Source organism: Pelodiscus sinensis, chromosome 6 (assembly GCF_052426305.1).
Source record: "Pelodiscus sinensis isolate ZL-2025 chromosome 6, ASM5242630v1, whole genome shotgun sequence".
Taxonomy (NCBI): domain Eukaryota; kingdom Metazoa; phylum Chordata; order Testudines; family Trionychidae; genus Pelodiscus; species Pelodiscus sinensis.
In genome coordinates, this window is record NC_143057.1 from 123,282,687 (window position 1) to 123,301,165 (window position 18,479).

Genomic DNA, 18,479 nt, shown 5'->3' on the forward strand with positions numbered 1-18,479 from the left:
TACAAAATGGGGGGTTCAGCTCACTAACTTTTGTACCTGCCTTAGGTCACAATGCGTTTTCTTCTCCAGTTTTCCTTTTATATAGGGTGGCATCTTTAGAAAAGTGGAAAATTAAAAAAAATATGCTCAAACTACAAAATGAAAATTCTGTTATTGGAGCATTCAGTCATTGTTACAAGGAAGAGACGATGGATCGATATGGTTTGCTGCAGTGTGCCCCGTTAAGCACTTTTCCTCCATACTGTGTCTCATAATGATTTCTGTTTCCCAAAGAGATGCCAGAGAGATCAGGACTTACTGCTGAGAAAACATAGGAAACAAGAACATGCACAACGAGTCAGATTTAGCAAATCTTCCTTGACAGGAATAGGTCTTAGTCACATGATAGCGCTTTTGAAGCTGATGGGATTACTCAAGTGAGTAAGGTCTACACACATGAGTAAATATATACAGGTCTAGCCTTTACTATGTTTTCAGAGATTAATTCCTATTGATATTATGGCCAAAAGGGACAATTAAAACATCGTATCTGACCATCTGTGGCACACAGGACCAGAAAATTTCACTCAATTATTCCTGCTGGACTCAAACTTGACAAGTTTATATTCAGGTCTATGCACCTCCGTGGCATTCCTAACTGACAATAAGCAAGCTATTTGGCCTCAGTTCCCAGTCTATAAAATGGGGTAGAACCATCACCCTACCTCCACGGGGTGTTATGGGTTTAATAGAGTAAATATTGTGAGGTGTTCAGATACTCTGCTGGAAGGGCATATGAGTGCTTTAGGCCATGTCTTTATTATGGGGAAGATCGATGCTGCTGCAATCAATCTTCCAGAGTTTGATTGAGCAGGTCTAGTAAAGACAGCTAAATCAAACTCAGAGGGCACTTCTGTCAGTGCTGGTACTCCTGCGCCTTACAAGGAGTAAGGGAAGCCGAAGGGAGAGTTTGCTCCTGTTGACCTCCCATTCTGGAGACATGTGGAAACTCGAATTAAGGTGCGTTCACTCCAGCCATGTAATTAATGTAGCTGGATTTGAATATCTTAATTCGACCTTCCCCTATAGTGTAGACCAGGCTTAGATAGAATGGGGTGGAAAGACAGTTTACCAAGGGATGTGGTGGATTTTCTATCCAAAGAAGTTTTTTACATCAAGATGGGATGACTTTCATAAAGATATACTGTTTCAGTGGTTCATTACCTGTAACGATTAATGTTACATCCTCCTCACATAGCTTTCACATACTTGAAGTCTTTCATTTATTCTTCTCCACATCTAAGTCTGTTTTATTTGTGTGGTTTGCCCTGGTTGAACTCACTTCTCTTCCTAACCTATGAACTGGATTTCATACTTTGGATTCACAACGTAGTGTTATTAATATTGTATCAACTGACCTGCCTCCAGGTGGAATTCATTATTGATGTGTTCTTCACATTGGTTGAAGAACATTCTCATTTTTGTTAAATGGAGTTGTTGCTGGCTTTTTTATCAGTACAATGTTTTTTCATTAGAAAATTCAGTCCCCCAAATATACGAGATGTAGACTGCTCTCATATATATTACCTACTACAGCTGGTCAAATACTATTCAATGAATATGCCATTCAGTCAGGGTACATCTACACTAGCCCCCTAGATTTATCTAGGGAGGCTAATGAGGGCGACAAGAATTGCAAATCAAGCCTGGGATTTAAATATCCGGCGCTTGATTTGCATGTTCCCAGCCGGTCGCCATTTTAGAAATTGACTACCCTGAAGTAACTGTCCGCGTCTACACGCGACAGTGAAATGAGATTCTGATTTAAAGTCCCTACATCGAATTAGGTGGTATATCTCATTCCACGAGGAATACCACCTAATTCAATTTAGGGCTGGAATCCCGTTTCACTTTGGGCCAGTTACGTTGGGCTAGTCAATTTCTAAAATGGCGACCGTATGGGTACATGCAAATCAAGCGTGGGATATTTGCAAATCAAACGTGGGATTTAGTTTTGGTCACCCTCATTAGCCACCCTAGATCGATCTAGGGGGCTAGTGTAGACGTACTCTTAATGTTTTAATGTCTCTTTGAAAAATCAACTGGATATGGAGGCTGATCACCTGTCTCACTCCAATCCTTTTGTGGTCTCTCTTTTGCTATCACTAATGAACCTGTGCTATGCATACATTAATTACACATACTTTCTATATTTAGGAAGCCCTGTTTCTGCTTCTATCAATCTCAGCTTAATTTTCTTTATTTGTTTTCATTTCCCGTTCTCCAATATAGATGCAGAAAAATGTGTTTCTGTCACGTAAACACAGGAAGCAAAAGGGATCAGGAAGTGCCTAATTGCAAACCACATTAAACTGGGGAAATTGTAGTAAATTACCTGCTTTTCACTCAAAAGTTGTTGGCACAATTTTTGATGGAGAAAGTACACTCTGCCTTGAACAATCATATCAAAACTACTCTCACGCCAAAACGTGTGACGGCTGTTGAAAGGGACCTTGACTGGCATCTGGAATGAACTATTATCTGGGCAATGATTTGGCATATCCTACGATGGCACAAAGGAGTGTATACCAGGATAGCAGAAGTTACCATGTGCCTTGAGAACACAACTTGCAGATTTTGGATTGCATTCATGGCAACAGTTGTTTCCAACAAGTAACTTGCCAAAGGCTTGATATAAAAAGCACTTATGCCTAATGTCTGTCATTCTCTCCATGCCAGTTCATTCTTCCTGGGCTGGACTGGATCCACCCTGGCACTCAAAATGTAGCAAACAATCTTACTAGCATGTGAAGACATTTCTGTGACCTGCATTATGTCGCTGGCTCTTTGCTATAAAGAGGGTGGATACAGACACTGTGTCACTCTTGGCTAATTATACCAAAAGATCCCCAAATGATTCACAAGCTGTATGCACAGAGCAAATGCCACCTCTGCAATAAGACATGGCAGCTGGAAACAGCCCAGATTCAGCAGAGCACTCAAATGGTTGCTTGACTTTAAAGCATACATTTAAGTCTCGTATCAGAGGGGTAGCCGTGTTAGTCTGAATCTGCAAAAGCGACAAGGAGTCCTGTGGCACCTTATAGACTAACTGAAGTGTAGGAGCATAAGCTTTCGTGGGCAAAGACATGCATCTGACGAAGTGGGTCTTTGCCCACGAAAGCTTATGCTCCTACACTTGAGTTAGTCTATAAGGTGCCACAGGACTCCTCGTCATTTAAATCCCGTTCACCTCAGTGGTACTTAAGCATGTATCTGAAGCTAAGCACGGGCTTACGTCCTTCACAGAATCAACGCCCAAGAGAGCACTTGACAACAATATAGTCAAGAAGCGGGGAAGAATCCCAGCAGTTCTCCAAAGTTCCCCTTCACCCACTTCATAAGGAAAAGGGCTTCTCATGGGTCAAGTTCCCCTTCCCATCACCCTGAGCAGGGCCCCACTATGCTATGTGCTATGCAGACACAGGGTAAAATGACTGGCTGTGTCTAGACTGCATCCCTTTTTCGTAAAAGGGATGCAAATTAGACATATCGCAATTGCAAGTGAAGCGGGGATTTACATCTCCCCCGCTTCATTAGCATAAAAATGGCTGCTGCTTTTTTTCCGGCTCGGAGCTTTGCCGGAAAAAAGCGCCAGTCTAGATCTTTTCTGAAAGATCCCTTATCCCTGAGGGATAAGGCTTTATTTTCTGAAAGATCCGTGTCTAGACTGGTGCTTTTTTCCGGCAAAGCTCTGAGCCGGAAAAAAGCGGCAGCCATTTTTATGCTAATGAAGCGGGGGAGATTTAAATTCCCGCTTCATTTGCAATTGCGATATGTCTAATTTGCATCCCTTTTACGAAAAAGGGATGCAGTTTAGACACAGCCACTGGCTACGTCTACACTGGCCCCTTCTCCGGAAGAGGCATGCTAATTTAGAACTTTGGAATAGGGAAATCTGCGGGGGATTTAAATATCCCCCGCGGGATTTAAATAAACATGGCCGCCCCTTTTTTTCCAGCTTGGGGAAAAGCCGGAAAAAAGCGTCTAGACTTGCAAGTAGGAATAAGAGATCCTCCGGAAAAAGGATTTATTCTGGAGGATCGCGCCAGTCTAGACGCTTTTTTCCGGCTTTTCCCCAAGCCGGAAAAAAGCGGCAGCCATGTTTATTTAAATCCCGCGGGGGATATTTAAATCCCGCGGGGGATTTCCCTATTCCAAAGTTCTAAATTAGCATGCCTCTTCCGGAGAATGGGCCAGTGTAGACGTAGCCACTGTGTTTAGCCTAAAGATCTAACATTCAAATGAACAGAAGGAGAAGGAACAAGGTAATGGCAAATGGACAAGCCTTTGCAAGCTAGGCCAAGGGTTTGGCTCTTGACCTGCCTAGGCCTGGCGAGCTGGCAATGCTTATACTTAGAGGTCTTTAATCTCTTGGGCTTTTATTTTGGTATCTCCAATGCGACCTTTTTGTCATGTAGATAAAAAACGAACAAACAGGAAGTGTGACAGGGAGGAAAAGTTGAGCTCTCTTCCCACAAATTTTACATAACTAAATGTGACCCTAAAGCATTCTGCTTTATGTGAAACTATGGGAAGAGTGACACAGCCTGTGGCTGTATAATCGACTAGTTAGTGTGTATGTTTGCTGTGTTCCCTCTCCCCAAAACCAGCTATCCGATCTACAGAGAATGTGAGTGTGTTACAGCACCTACTAGGAAAAAACAACTGTCTCTTTCGCCTCCACTGCAAAGAGTCAGGCTTTTAGCTCTGGAGGTCTCTGGTTCATTCTTCAGCATCAGCCGGGATCACAGCCATCCTGATACAATATGTTATTGATATGAATATTTATGCTATCATAATTGTATCATGCACTTTGGTTAGAGATTTCCCTATGAAGATCCTGAAGGACTCTGCTTATTAGAGTGGGTCAGAGAGTCTGCTGCTCTAGTTCCATTAGGCACAGTGGAGCCACATCGATGGACACCAAGTGTGGTTATATCTCACCAGCTTCCTGTTCCCACTGGGAAGCTGGATCTGTATGGCTGAAGGGTCACTGAGAGGTTCAGTGAATAACTCAAGGCTACCTGGCTGGAACCTAAATCGCCAGATCCTAACCCTGTGCTTCCCCCACCACACACCATGTTTTTGTTACTTTGCATGTGGTTTATGATCTGAACACCTGTCAGCCTGGAGAGATTTGGCTCACGACGGGTGCATCGACACTGCAGGCTTATTTCACACTGCAGGGAAGCCTCAAAATTAGTCCGAGGCAGGCTTCCATGATGTAGATGTGCTATCTCAATTTAGAGCCCCAAGAGACAATGGGGAGGAATAACTGAGAATGGCCCTGGTGAGGGGCTATTTCGAAATAGCGGCAGTGGAGCATCTACACACGCCTTATTTCGAAATAGCTATTTCGGAATCGGTGTTATTCCTCAAAGAATGAGGTTTACAGATTTCAGAATAAGCTGTCTGTTATTTTAAAATTATTTCAAAATAACAGAATGGCTGTGTAGACTCTCACATTGTTGTTTTGAAATAAATCCGATTATCTTGAAATAACGGTTCACTGTAGACTCACCCTTAGTGACTCTGGCCTCATTGTGCTGTGGGTATTAGCAGTGGCCATCATGGTAGCCCAGTGACAAGCTAGAAGAGTGTGCTTCTATTGCCAGGGTAATCCTGCCCCTCGGTGGTCTTCTCCAGATCCGCTTGGAATTTGTGCCCTGGAGAATAACGTTAGCAGAGTTTTGGATCAACTGCTTTCCCCACTGTTTAAAAAAATGGCCAGAGTTCAGGCAAAGCTTGTAGCTCAACCCATAATTAAGGTTGTCTGATACATTCCATTTTAAGCTGTTTTCTATAACTTTGTCCTTTTTCCCCACTATTTGGGCTGAAGGTTTCCAGGCTAAACCACTTCAGTTTCACACTGATGTAATGCCAATTAATTAGAACCATAGAGTATGTCTAGACTACATACCTCTGCCGACAGAGCCATGTAAATTAGACTACCTGACATAGTCAATGAAGCTGGGATTTAAATATCTCCCACTTCATTAGAATAAAAATGGCTGCCGCGTTGTGCCGGCTTAGCTGTTTGTTGGCACAAAGAGGCAGACAAGACAGGGATCGGTTGCACAAGGCATAAGGGATCGGTCGGCAAAGGCTTTCCTTGCCAACCGATCCCCTTCTTGACTGCTGCTTTGTTCCGACAAATAGCTGAGCCGGCACAACACGGTGGCCATTTTTATTCTAATGAAGCGGGGGATATTTAAATCCCCGCTTCATTGACTATGTTGGTATGTCTAATTTACATGCCTCTGTCAGCAGAGGCATGTAGTCTAGACATACCCATCATGTCTACATCAGGGATTGCCAAACTGTGGTACATGTACCATAGGTGATACATGAATTTGATGTTCCTAACTTTCTTTAAAAATCGGGATACGATTCAATACAGTTTGAACACAGCTGATCTAAATCATCCTTGAAGAAGGTCACATTGCATTCCTTGGATGGCATTAATACCAAAAAGAATAATACCTGGCTTTTCCACAGTGCTTTTCATGCTAATGAGACGAGTCGGAATTGCAAATCCACGGGGGATTTAAATATCTCCCGCGGCATTTGCATTTACATGGCTGCCGCTTTTTTCCGGCTTGGTGATAAGCCGGAGAAAAGCGCCAGTCTAGATGCGATTCTCCGGGAAATAAGCCCTTTTCCAGAGGATTTCTTATTCCTATTTGTGTCTAAACTACATGGCTCCATCGATGGAACCATGTAGATTAGGCTGATTAGCAAAGGGAAATGAAGCCGCGATTTAAATAATCACGGCTTCATTTAAATTTAAATGGCTGCTGCGCTGAACCGACAAGCAGCTGATCAGCTGTTTATCAGCTCAGCGCGCTCGTCTGGACGCTCCCGCGCCGACCCGAAAGCCCTTTATCGACCTCCCCGTTATGCCTCGTAGGATGAGGTTTACCGGGGAGGTCGATAAAGAGCTTTTATGTCGGCAGGGGAGCATCCAGACTAGCGCGCTGAGCCGACAAACAGCTAATCAGCTATGGAGCCTCCATCGACGGAGCCATGTAGTTTAGACGTACCCTAGGACTGGTAATACAATTTCTCATGAAGCAGTTTACAAAAGAAATAACTTATAATTAAGTATTTCTGATCCTGCCACAAAATAATCCAATGGGACTGATCTCTGATACTGTAGCCTGATAAGTAAATGTATTTAATATTTGGATATGCTTAATAAATTCACACACTAGAAGGGACCCTCTAATTTGATTGCTTGGCCAGGTTGTACCTCCCTTAAACCAGGACTCTCTGTTCCAGCAACATCCATGGAACTGCAGGACCTCAGGTGTTCCTGGACCCAGGCATAGGGAGGTTGGACTGCAGGGCAGGAGTGGTAAGAGGGGGCAGTGACTCTGTTGGGAGCTCCATGGGGGGATAGAAGGTGGCAAGAAGAACAGCAGGAAATTCTGGCCCCTGTGTCTGGGCACTAGCGGATGGTCGGCTGTGGCTGCAGAGTTCCAGCTCCAGCCTTGGGAGCCATGGCCTGGTAGGCAGCAGCAGGCTGGGCTGGAGCCATAGCCTGGGGCAGTAGCACCGCAAAAGCCATGTAGCCATGTGGGGAGGGACTTCCCCTGGTCCAATAACTCCCCTCCTTCGGGACCAGCCAGGTCTTGAGGGTGCTGGACAAGGGAGATCCAACCTACACATTGCAGGCCACAGAACCTCACTTGCTCACTCCTACACCAGACCTACCCATAACCCCTGGCTGAGTTACTGAAGTCCTGAAATCATGACTTAAAGACTGCAAGTGAAAACCCGTTTATTTCCCCTTTCACTTTATTGCTTGTGGATTTCAGAACCCTTTGCAAACACTGGAATGCCGAGTGAAACCACTGAAATTGGTATTATTGCTTCTCCTTCGAGAAAATGACAAAGATCAGATTCAGAGTCTCCATTTTATTGGATATAATAATTGTTAACGTTATTGACCTCCTGAGGTCTCTTCCAGCCCTAGCATTCTATGATTCTATGATACAGAAGAAACAACTTTTTTTTTTTCATTTTGCTGCAAAAAAATGACCAAGAAAGTTGACATGGCCACAAATCATCAACGGGGTTTGAATCCAATACTGTCAGTAGCAGAGTATAGACCTTATTTAACAGAGGTAAAAGCGAAGCTCCTTTAGCCAGCGCCACGAGGAAGCTGTTATTTCTGTTATAAACCAGCCATGGCGCACACACAATGTCTGAACATACTACCAGGCAATGTTCCCACTAATTTTTTCCATCTACATGTAGAATAAATTTTGTAAAGAGCACTGAGTCATGTGCAGATGTGCACCACTAGTAAAAACACATGCCACTGGCTATGGGTGCTCTGCTAATCAGCTGGGCGGCACCTGAAGATCTCCTCGGTGGCCACCCAAGTGCTCAACTTTTACAGGGAGCACTTGTCATGGGTGGAAGGTTCAGAGGTTAGGTCATCCAGAGCCTGGTCATGTCAGAGCCCTGGTTTGAAAAAGTGCACCAACCATTTGTTACCCATGTTAGAAGATAGACATTCTGCTGTGGATGACAAAGAAGTGGCTGTTGGCAAGACTGCAGTATATTATCTGTACTTGATGAGATCACTATGACCTTCTCTCTTGGATCTTGACCGTAGCACCTTCATCATATAATCAGAATCACAAGATGAGAGGGGAGTTTGACAGGCCATCTAGTCTAGTCTCCTGCACTCAGGGGATGGACCAAGATCATACCTGACAAATGTGTGTCTAACCTGCTCTTAAAAATCTTTAGTGATGCAGAATTCACAACCTCCCTAGATAATTCATCTACACCGGGGTGGACAATAAAACGGTAGTGGTTCCCCAGGGTTAGCCCCTGGCAGGTTGCCACCGCAATACTTAACTGTTCTTCCATAGGTACAGGCGATCGCATCTCCCATTGGCAATGGATCCTGGTTCACAGCCACTGGGAGTGGTGGGAAGTAGCGCAGAGTTGGACACCGCTTCCCACAGCTCCCATTGGCTGGGAACTGCGAGCCACAGCCAATGAGAGCTGTGATTGCCTCTACCTGTGGAGGTGCAGGTAAATATAGTGGTGGAGGCCCACCACAGGCTAACCATGGTGAACCAGATCTGGCCCAGTATTTGACCACTCCTGAGCTACACCTTTGTCACCTGAGGAGAAGACTATTCCAGCAAATTCTAATGCTGCAGAATAAGGTCAACTTGGTAAGTATGCAGCCACATTTTTCACTTGCCTAAGTGGTGCTTTACAAAGATAACACTGGCCCTCCAAGATCTATGCTGGCAGTTAGATATCTTCCTGAGTTGAATTTAAGACCTTAATTGCATGTTTCCTGAGAAAAATAATAATATACCCTCTCTTCTAATGTAGTACCTCAGCAGCTCTCGCCATCGATGGTACTTGCTAGCTGCCATCTTGCTTTTTATGTAAGGGAGTCATCTTCAGATATGGGATTCATTTCCCTCCTTTTCTGACAGGGCCTAGATTTACTGCATTTCTGGTGGTCTGGAGAATGCACCAATATTTCAAGGTTATTTCCCCATTCTAAACTGAGGGTATGTCTGCTCTAGAAATGCTTCTGTGGCAGCACTACCGCACCACTGTAGTAGACACGACAGACACTACGCGCCAATCACTTTTATAAATCCACTTCTCTCAGGAGAGGCAGTTAATCTTGATGGAAGAATTTTTCTGTTGATCTCACCACACCACCATCATGGTGTAGGTCCTCTTAATTACTTCACATGAGGTATGAAATTTTCCACATGTGAGCAATGTGGTTAAGCTGAGCTAGTTTTGTAGAGTAGACCTGCCCTGTCTGCAGTGAAATGCTTTCTCTGTTTGCCAGTCTATCATCCAGTGGTGTTTCACTGCTCTGCATTTAATTTGTTCAGCAAAGTCTTACCAAAAATGTAAAGAATCCTTTGGAGTTCTAGCAGTCACAGAGATTCACAAACTTTCAGCAAACTTACATTATTTTTATTTAAAAAAAAGTCTTGTTTGACTTTATCTGTATAATTCTGAGTCACAATTACTTTATACTGTAATCCCCTCAGCAATTCAGGCTAGCTGCACCCAACCAACAGTCTGAAGCAGAATCCCAGTCAGAGATTATACAACAAGGATTTGACTTCTGACACAGTCAGCTATGAGGGATTATTTTTTCTTAGAATATTTTTAGAATAGTTCCACCTACACATTCCCTCCTCAATTCAAAATTAACACCCTGGTAAATACAGGAAGACAGCTATGTCTGGTGATATGGGGCCCTCACAGTGAACTGACAGTCCCTCCTTGCTCTAACCCAATGCTTCGACTTTCAATTAATTTTTTTAAAAGCTTGTTGAAACTGGGGAGAAAATATTTCAACCCAGTTGCTCTACTTAAAATCAGTTTCTACGCAGAGATCTCAGTTGCCAGGAAGCCTCCAGGCACCTTTCTTTGAGGATCATTGGCTGATTTCCACAAGACAGTTCGCTGCTAGAAATAAAAGAGACACACGGTTAGGTCGATTTATTCTGAGCTTTTGTTTATGGGAATCGGAGAGGTTCCCCCCCCTTCTCAGGTCAACAATCATCTCTGAAAAGTGAATCCCTGCAAATTCTGGTTTATATCGCTGCATGATTATTAAGGGAGAATGACAGATTTAGGCTTTAAAATGTAGAAAAAAAATAAGTTATCTTTTTTTAAGCAAAAGAAATATTGACAATAAGTTTGGGTCCATAATTTAAGTTTTATAAAAATAAAGCTTTAAAAATAGCATGTGGAAATTATTATTATTATTATTTTATTATTATTATTCAGTACAAATATTCTCTGGGGCTATGTCCAGACTCGGTTTTTTTTGAAAAAAGTAGCCTTTTGTCAGAAAAACTTCACCTGCATCTAGACTGCAGCCACGTTCTTTCGAAATTAAACTGAAAGAATTTTTTTTATTTCGATGGCGGTAAACCTCATTTCACGAGGAAGAACGCCTTTTTTCGAAAGTGCTCTTTTGAAAAAAGGCATTCTTGAATGCCAACAGGGCTTTTTAGAAAGAGAGCATCCAGACTCACTCGCTGCTTTCTTTCGAAAAAGCGGCTTGCTTTTTCGAAAGTACTGCTTGCAGTCTAGACGCTCTCTTTCGAAAGACGCTTGCAGTCTAGACATAGCCTGGTGGTGTGGAAATGAAAGATGCTAGAAGAATTTTCTATGGCATAAGAGCAGAAAATAAAAGCAACCATAACCATCAGTAAAAGTGACCAGTATATCACCGAAAGTGTGAGGCTACTGGGACTTGATAATTGACTTTAGACAATTATAGTTTGTTTAAAGGGAACTAAAATCTGAGTCCATTCACAGGTGCTTGGTTCAGAGTGATCTCTAACTTAACTGTAGTTTCACTTTGCATTGAGTTCATTCAACTCTGTAAAATTTGCCAAGGTATAATTTTGATGCAAAACCTTAAATTATCCCACTTTCCTATGAAACCAAAGTGTGGGTTCCTCTTAAGGCATCATAGACTTCTTTGATGGGGCATTTCTAACAAAATATAAGGCCCATGTATTGTTTGCAGTTTGCTTATGAACATTTTACATAGTTCCACTACAATACAAGCAAACTGTGAAATTACAAGTTTGGGGTTACAATGGGTTTTGTAAATCACGGAAATGAAGTAGATCTAAAACCAGCTGGTTCTTTGATGGCACCACATGCAGTACTGTGCACCACAAAAAGGCTTTGAGGACCAGAGCGTAACAGATTATAAAAGGGCTGAGATTTTCATGTGGTCAACAAGAATAGCCAAAGTTAAAACAGCAAATATTAAAGAGGCAAACAAACAAAAAGATTTTTGGAAGGGAAATTCTCATATTTGTTTTGCGGTATAACGCAACTGTAATCATGAGAGCCCCTTTATGCCAATTCGCAGAAGTTCAGCCAGCACTAGCATTATTTCGAAATAATGCGAGCGTCTACATAGCCATTCTATTTATCAAAATAATATGAAATAATTTGATAGTTTATCGAAATTCAAAATAATGGACGGCTTATTCCGACTTCTGTAAACCTCATTCTATGAGGAATAATGCCTATTCTGAAATAGCTATTTTGAAATAAGGCGTGTGTAGACACTTCACTGCTCCTATTTCAACATAGCCCCTAACCAGAGCATCTCAAGTTATTCCTCCCCAGTGCCTCCTGGAGCTCTAAATCGAGGTAACATGTCTACATTAGGGAAGTATCAGAGGGGTAGCCATGTTAGTCTGAATCTGCAAAAGCGACGAGGAGTCCTGTGGCACCTTATAGACTAACTGAAGTGTAGGAGCATAAGCCTCTGGAAATTTCCACTACATGCATCTGACGAAGTGGGTCTTTGTCCACGAAAGCTTATGCTCCTACACTTCAGTTAGTCTATAAGGTGCCACAGGACTCCTCGTCGCTTTTACATTAGGGAAGCCTCCCTTGGTCTAATTTTGAGGCTTCCCTGCAGTGTAGTTCTGCTATTTTGAAATAACTATTCCAGAATAGCTTATTTTGAAGTAAGTGTGCAGCGTAGATGTACCCTACCAACATTTTTAATCAAACGGCATTTCATAAGGCATGCTAGTCATTGATTTTATTGTGCAATGACTATACGGTTAGTGTGTGAAGTATTATGTATGTATGCTGCAAATATGTTGCTAAAACAGGATAAGACCAGGCAATCTGAATAGGGCCAGTCAACAAGTTTGTCAATGACAAAGGAGCGTTGTTCCATCTGTGTGCCCTGTGAGGCCAGAGACAGTGAAAGTTCATTTATATCTAAAGTAAACAAAGTGATTGAGCCAATCCAAAAAGCACATTGACCAAAGGATGAGGAAGGGAGTGTAGTGTCTGCATCAGGGGTGAGCAATAAGGAGCCCACAGACCTGATGTGGTTTCCCAGGATTGGTGGGCAACCAGATCCTGCATGTACAGCTGTTCACAGCTCCCACTGGCCGTAGATCACCCTTCTTGGGCAACGCGAGCTATGGGAAGCAGTGGCTTAGCTAGCACGTATCTTGCTAGGGAAGGGAAACACTCAGAAAACTCCTTGTCTGTTTTCTTTCTCTCCTCTTAACTCTATGTCTTGAAATACAGAACTCCCATTAGCATTCTGAGGTTCGGCTTCCAAGGAGAGCTGTTGAGATTTGAGAGCTTACTTCAGCCCAGGACAAAGCTGTGCACTTCACTTTCTGAGCAAACCTGTCTCCATCCATCAAAGCAAAACCCGACCTTTCCATACCCTCAAATCAGATGGGCCTTTGTTTTTACAGTTTCCTTTTGTTTGTTAAGATGAATGTGATTCTCTGGGGACACTGAATTAATGTGAGATCAAAGATTTGCCAAAAGGTAGCTCCTTTGCACTGAGTCCATCATAATTACTACTACTACTACCCTACTAATACTACCCTACTAATACTACTACCCTACTAATACTACTACTAATTTATTATTATTATTATTTATTATTATTTTATTGTAGTTTTTACTGTTATTATTATTTTTATTATTTAACATTTATATTACAGTAGTACTTAAAAGGCTGCATCAGGTTAAATCCCCATTGTGCTAAACACTGTACATACAGGAAAGATAGTAAAGGACAGTCAGGGTACATCTAGACAGTGGGGCTATTGTGGGATATTTCTGGTATCCTGAACTGGCTATTCTGCATCTTTGAAATAAGCCCCTTATTTGGAAATTTAACAGGCTCACTATTCACACATCCCTGAAAACCTTGTTCCATGAGGATCAAGGGTTGTTTCGGAATAGTGGTTTATTACAAAATTTGGCGCTGTGTAGACAAAGCCAAATTATGAAATAAACCATTTTGAAATGAACTCAAAATAAGCTACGCAATTTGCATAGCTCAAATTGTGTAGTTTGTTTTGAGATAAGGGGGCAGTGTAGACACACCCTCAGGGTGCGTCTACACAGCAGGGCTATGTCAATTGCGCAGCTTATTTTGAAATAGCTTATTTCGAGTTTTGGTGCTGTCTATACAGCATTTATTTTGAAACAGAGCACTCTGACTTCTTCCTCTTCCTCTGACTTCCCTTATTCCTCATAAAATGCGGGTTACAGGAGTCAGAGTAAGAAGTCCTCAAGCTTGACAGTATTTTGACATTATGTCAAAATACCTGCTGGCTGTGTAGATGTGGACTACGTGATTTCAAAAAAACGCTAGTTATTTCGAAGTAATGTTGCTGTCTAGACATAGTCTTTGAGAGTATAAATTATTTGGAGCACTGAGGCTGTCAGATGGGTGGGACGGGCTACAAACAAGATGGTTACTTAATTATGAAATGTTGGCTAGAATGGCTACGGAGGGAAATTCTGGCCTCTCTGAAGTCACTGGATAATTCCCATTGACTATAACGGGACCAGGAGATCACCCACAGATTTTAAGGGTAGCAAGTACTTCTGTGGTAATATAGTCTGGCCCCATGCAAAATAAATTCTCAAATACGACCCAGTGTTTATTGTTATTATTAGTCTTTGTCAATGTGATTTCATCTAGAGCATGTGTGCAAACATCTAGCTTATTCTATAATTGTACAGGGACTAGTACAATGGATCCCGGTGTGTGAGGGGCTACTGCAATAGTCAATCAATAAATACATTAGTAAATTCTGCAGAGGAGGGAATAATTGTTCCCTTCTACAAAAGACCATTATCAGGTTTTTCTGGGAAGAATGAGGGCCTGAGATAACACAGGCGGTGTTTTAGGACATGCAGTTTCAAATTGTGGATGAAATCTTCTACTTGATTCAGCTGACATTCAGCCAAAATCCATGAGCTCATAGTCTCTCATAATAGCTATATTTACCGCTACCAGAGTGAAATTAAAATCATTCAGTGCATAGCCCTAATAATAAACCTATATGACTAGGGGCTGCTTCTTCAACATTATTTCCACCTAATTTATAATCAAGATGTTCAATTAATAATTTCAGCACTTTACACAGTGTTAAGTCAGCTGAAAAGCATGGGATTTTTTCCCCCCACTTTTCATTTTTCACAATGCTGAGGAATGCATAATAACCCAGCAGAACAGGGAGGCCAGGAAAGCAACAATTATTAGCAGACTAATGGGAAAAAGAAAAGGTTCAAAGAGAATAGCTGGAGAGCTGACTGAGTTTCACGGAAAATGTGAACACACTCAATGGTTCCTGAATGCAAGAGAGCAAAGTACACGGTGCATTTCTATGGATATTTGAGCCTTGGCCCACTCCGGCTGGAATTGCAGACCCTTTAAATCACCTTTATAGCACTACACCACATGTCCCAGTTCCACCTCTTCCTCCCAAAACCCCACCCCTTCCAGGAGTGCAGAACCTCCCCCCAACCTTGCCCAGGGGCCCAGCTAAGCTGTCGGTCCCCTTGCATTCAAGCTTCTCTAGGAAGAGTTCACCCTTGATTAGCATATTTGTGGCCGGTCACCATTTTAAAATGCCGGTCGCCTGATTTAACTTGCCCAATTTAATTTGCCTCATTGCATGAGGAGTAACAGTTAATTCGAGGGAAGGGTTTTGGATCAGACTACTGCGTCTACATGCTGCAAGTTAAATCGAGCGACCGGCATTTTAAAATGGCGACCGGATGCGAATATGCTAATCAAGCGTGGGATATTTAAATCCCGTGCTTCATTAGCAACTTCAGTATGCTTCATTTGCCTCCCTAGTCTGAACTAGGGGGCAAGTGTAGACATACCCTTTGGGATTTGCATGACTAGACAGGAGTCCTAAGGCATCACTAATTCCAATATAGCCCAGACAAGTAATGATGACTGGTGCGCCAATCCGATGGCTCTTGGGTGAACTGCATGATACTAAACAGCCCATATGATGACCTTTGTGAAATAGCCCACTGGAGTCAGATCCAACCATCACCTCTTGAAATTTGTTACGTGGCACCTCAGACTAGATGATCACAATGGTCCCTTCTGGCCTTGAAATCAATGAATCTATTGAATGAGCTGGTCTCACTCCTGTTCCTCGTAGCAACCCCATCCCATAATATTAGGCACTAGAGGTTTCAGCGGAAAAGCCAAGGACTCATTCTCATCGCTGTGAGAGGCCCCTCCCAAACAGAACAGGACACAGTAGCACGAGGCATGTTTAGGAGACGTCTAATATTCAGTGGCATGGGAACATTTTTAAAAGTGGGGGGTGCCACTTTTTCCCCTGTCCATTCCCAACCCCCAGATAAGGCAGAGAGCAAACCCCAGCATGCAGAACCAACCGCCGGGACCCCGGATGGGTCAGCAACCAAGAACCCAGCATTCAGGGTCAGCAGCTGAGAACCTGGTGCCCAGCGTGGCAGCAGGGTCAGGAGCCCGGGTGTACTGCAGCACCCTCTTCACCCCTAGTTCTTGGGCCTATGCTAATATTGCTGCTGTATGTGCTGTGGATAGACTTCCCTCCAACCTTTCATCGTCATCAACTGTTGCCCTCCCCAGGATAAGCACTATGTTCAATTGGCAGTGAGGCTACACAAATATAGGAGGAAACTGCTCGAATTTTGAAAATCCAGCTCAATCTATTCATCTGTGCGGCATGGACGGCTGTCTTGCTGGAAGTTTCATTTAATTTGTGTTTGAGAATTTGTGGTTGTGGCGTTGATAGGTTCTTTAGTTGAGCAGCATTTCACAATGTAATGTGGCCAAAAGGAGATGACTGTGCTTTTAATACACTTGTGTGTGTCTGTGTGTGTGTATGTGTGTATGGACAATAAGGCAACACTAGGCTGCACCTGTAACAACTGAATTTTCTGCCTAATGCAACGGGCTACAAACATTTGTTTGGAATCTCACTCTATTGCTTTCTGTGGAATGATGAGCCCCTTTACACCACCCTAATATGATCTGGTCTTGGGAAAAGCAAACATCCTACCCTAAGAGAGCTCCTTGGTTCTGCCACTGACCCACTAAGAGTGCGTTTACACAGCACCCGTAGCTCGAAATAAGTGGCACAATTTGAGCTATGCAAGTTGCGTAGCGTATTTTGTGTTAATTTCTAAATAGCTTATTTTGAAATGTCCCTTACTCCTTGTGGAATGAGGTTTATGGGGATGTCAGAGTAGCGAGCCCATGATATTTCAAAATAGACGTGGAATAGCTATTTCGGGATACTGGAAGTATCCCGAAGTACCTCCACCGTGTAGACATAGTCTAGGTGACCTTGGCAAGTCAATTAGTCTCTTTCTGCCTAGGAGCTTGAGGTCAGAGCCAGGCAGGAGTGGAGAGTAGAAGTAAGGAACTCAAACAGGGCTGGAAGGCAGGAACCCGAATCAAGGCACAGACCTTGAACAAGACAAAAAATGTGTTTCTCAACCTTTTTTTTAATAAAGTATCCCCTTAAAATAAAAAATTAAAGGTATCCCTAGTACCTACAGTTTTTAGACACACATTTTTTTTCTACCATTGCAACACATTTGTTTAAACAACTTAATCGTAGCCGGGCAGGTGATGAAATTTTAGGGTGTAAAAAGTACAAAAATAATAAAGCACTGTAAAACTTAAAACAAAAATTCAGTTTTCTCCAAATTTCAGTTGTGTTGATATACCCTCAGACTTCTTTTGAGTACTCCTAAGGGTACTCCTACCACTGGCAGAGAAACACTGATCTAGGGTACAGCAGGGAGGCAGGATCCAATAAAGTCTCCCAGCAAGGATCCACCTACTTGCTCAGACAACTTCCTGTGCCTCCTTCTGACTTAAGTAGGGACTCTGAGCCAATCAGAGAGGCCAGATAGCTCTTCCAGTTAGTTGAAGAAGGGTCTACCAGCCCATTGCCCTACATGTACCAGCAACCTGCCAGGGTGTGGATGAAGGTTGAGGACTAGCTGAGGACCTATGATTTCTCACACACAGCTGATGGCAAGATTCTTTCATAGGAATCTGCTTGAGCCATTTGGAAAACAGCATGGTGTAGTATAAGACACATTTGCATGGCCAGGCAGTGGCATTTGGTTAATTTATAATAGAGAATTCGGAGGAGAAGAACAGGGTCATTTCAAGCAGCAATGTTCTGTCCTGTTTTGTGGACTGATAGTTGATTTACCTTACAATGGTTGTCCAGGGGCACTGGCAATGGAGGCCACTATGAAATTCTACACCAATACTTAATATATACTCTTTGCGCAACATATTATAATTGACTAGACTATTTTAAAAATGAAGTACTAATGAAATGATCGGTTTGGATCTCTTCATTTGTCACTGAGAGTCACGACGACATTCCCAAAGGTTCTTACAGACCAGCTTCTAAGTACTTGTGTTAATTATAACCTAAATGCCCCCTCTCTCTCCCTGATAGCCTTTGTAGAGCTGGATTTTTTTCGTGTCGATCATGTCTGATTTGCTCTGACTGAAAGCTTCTGGCCAGTCTGTGAACTCGACCGAGATGAAGCTAAACAAGGGCTCTCATTAGGGAGCA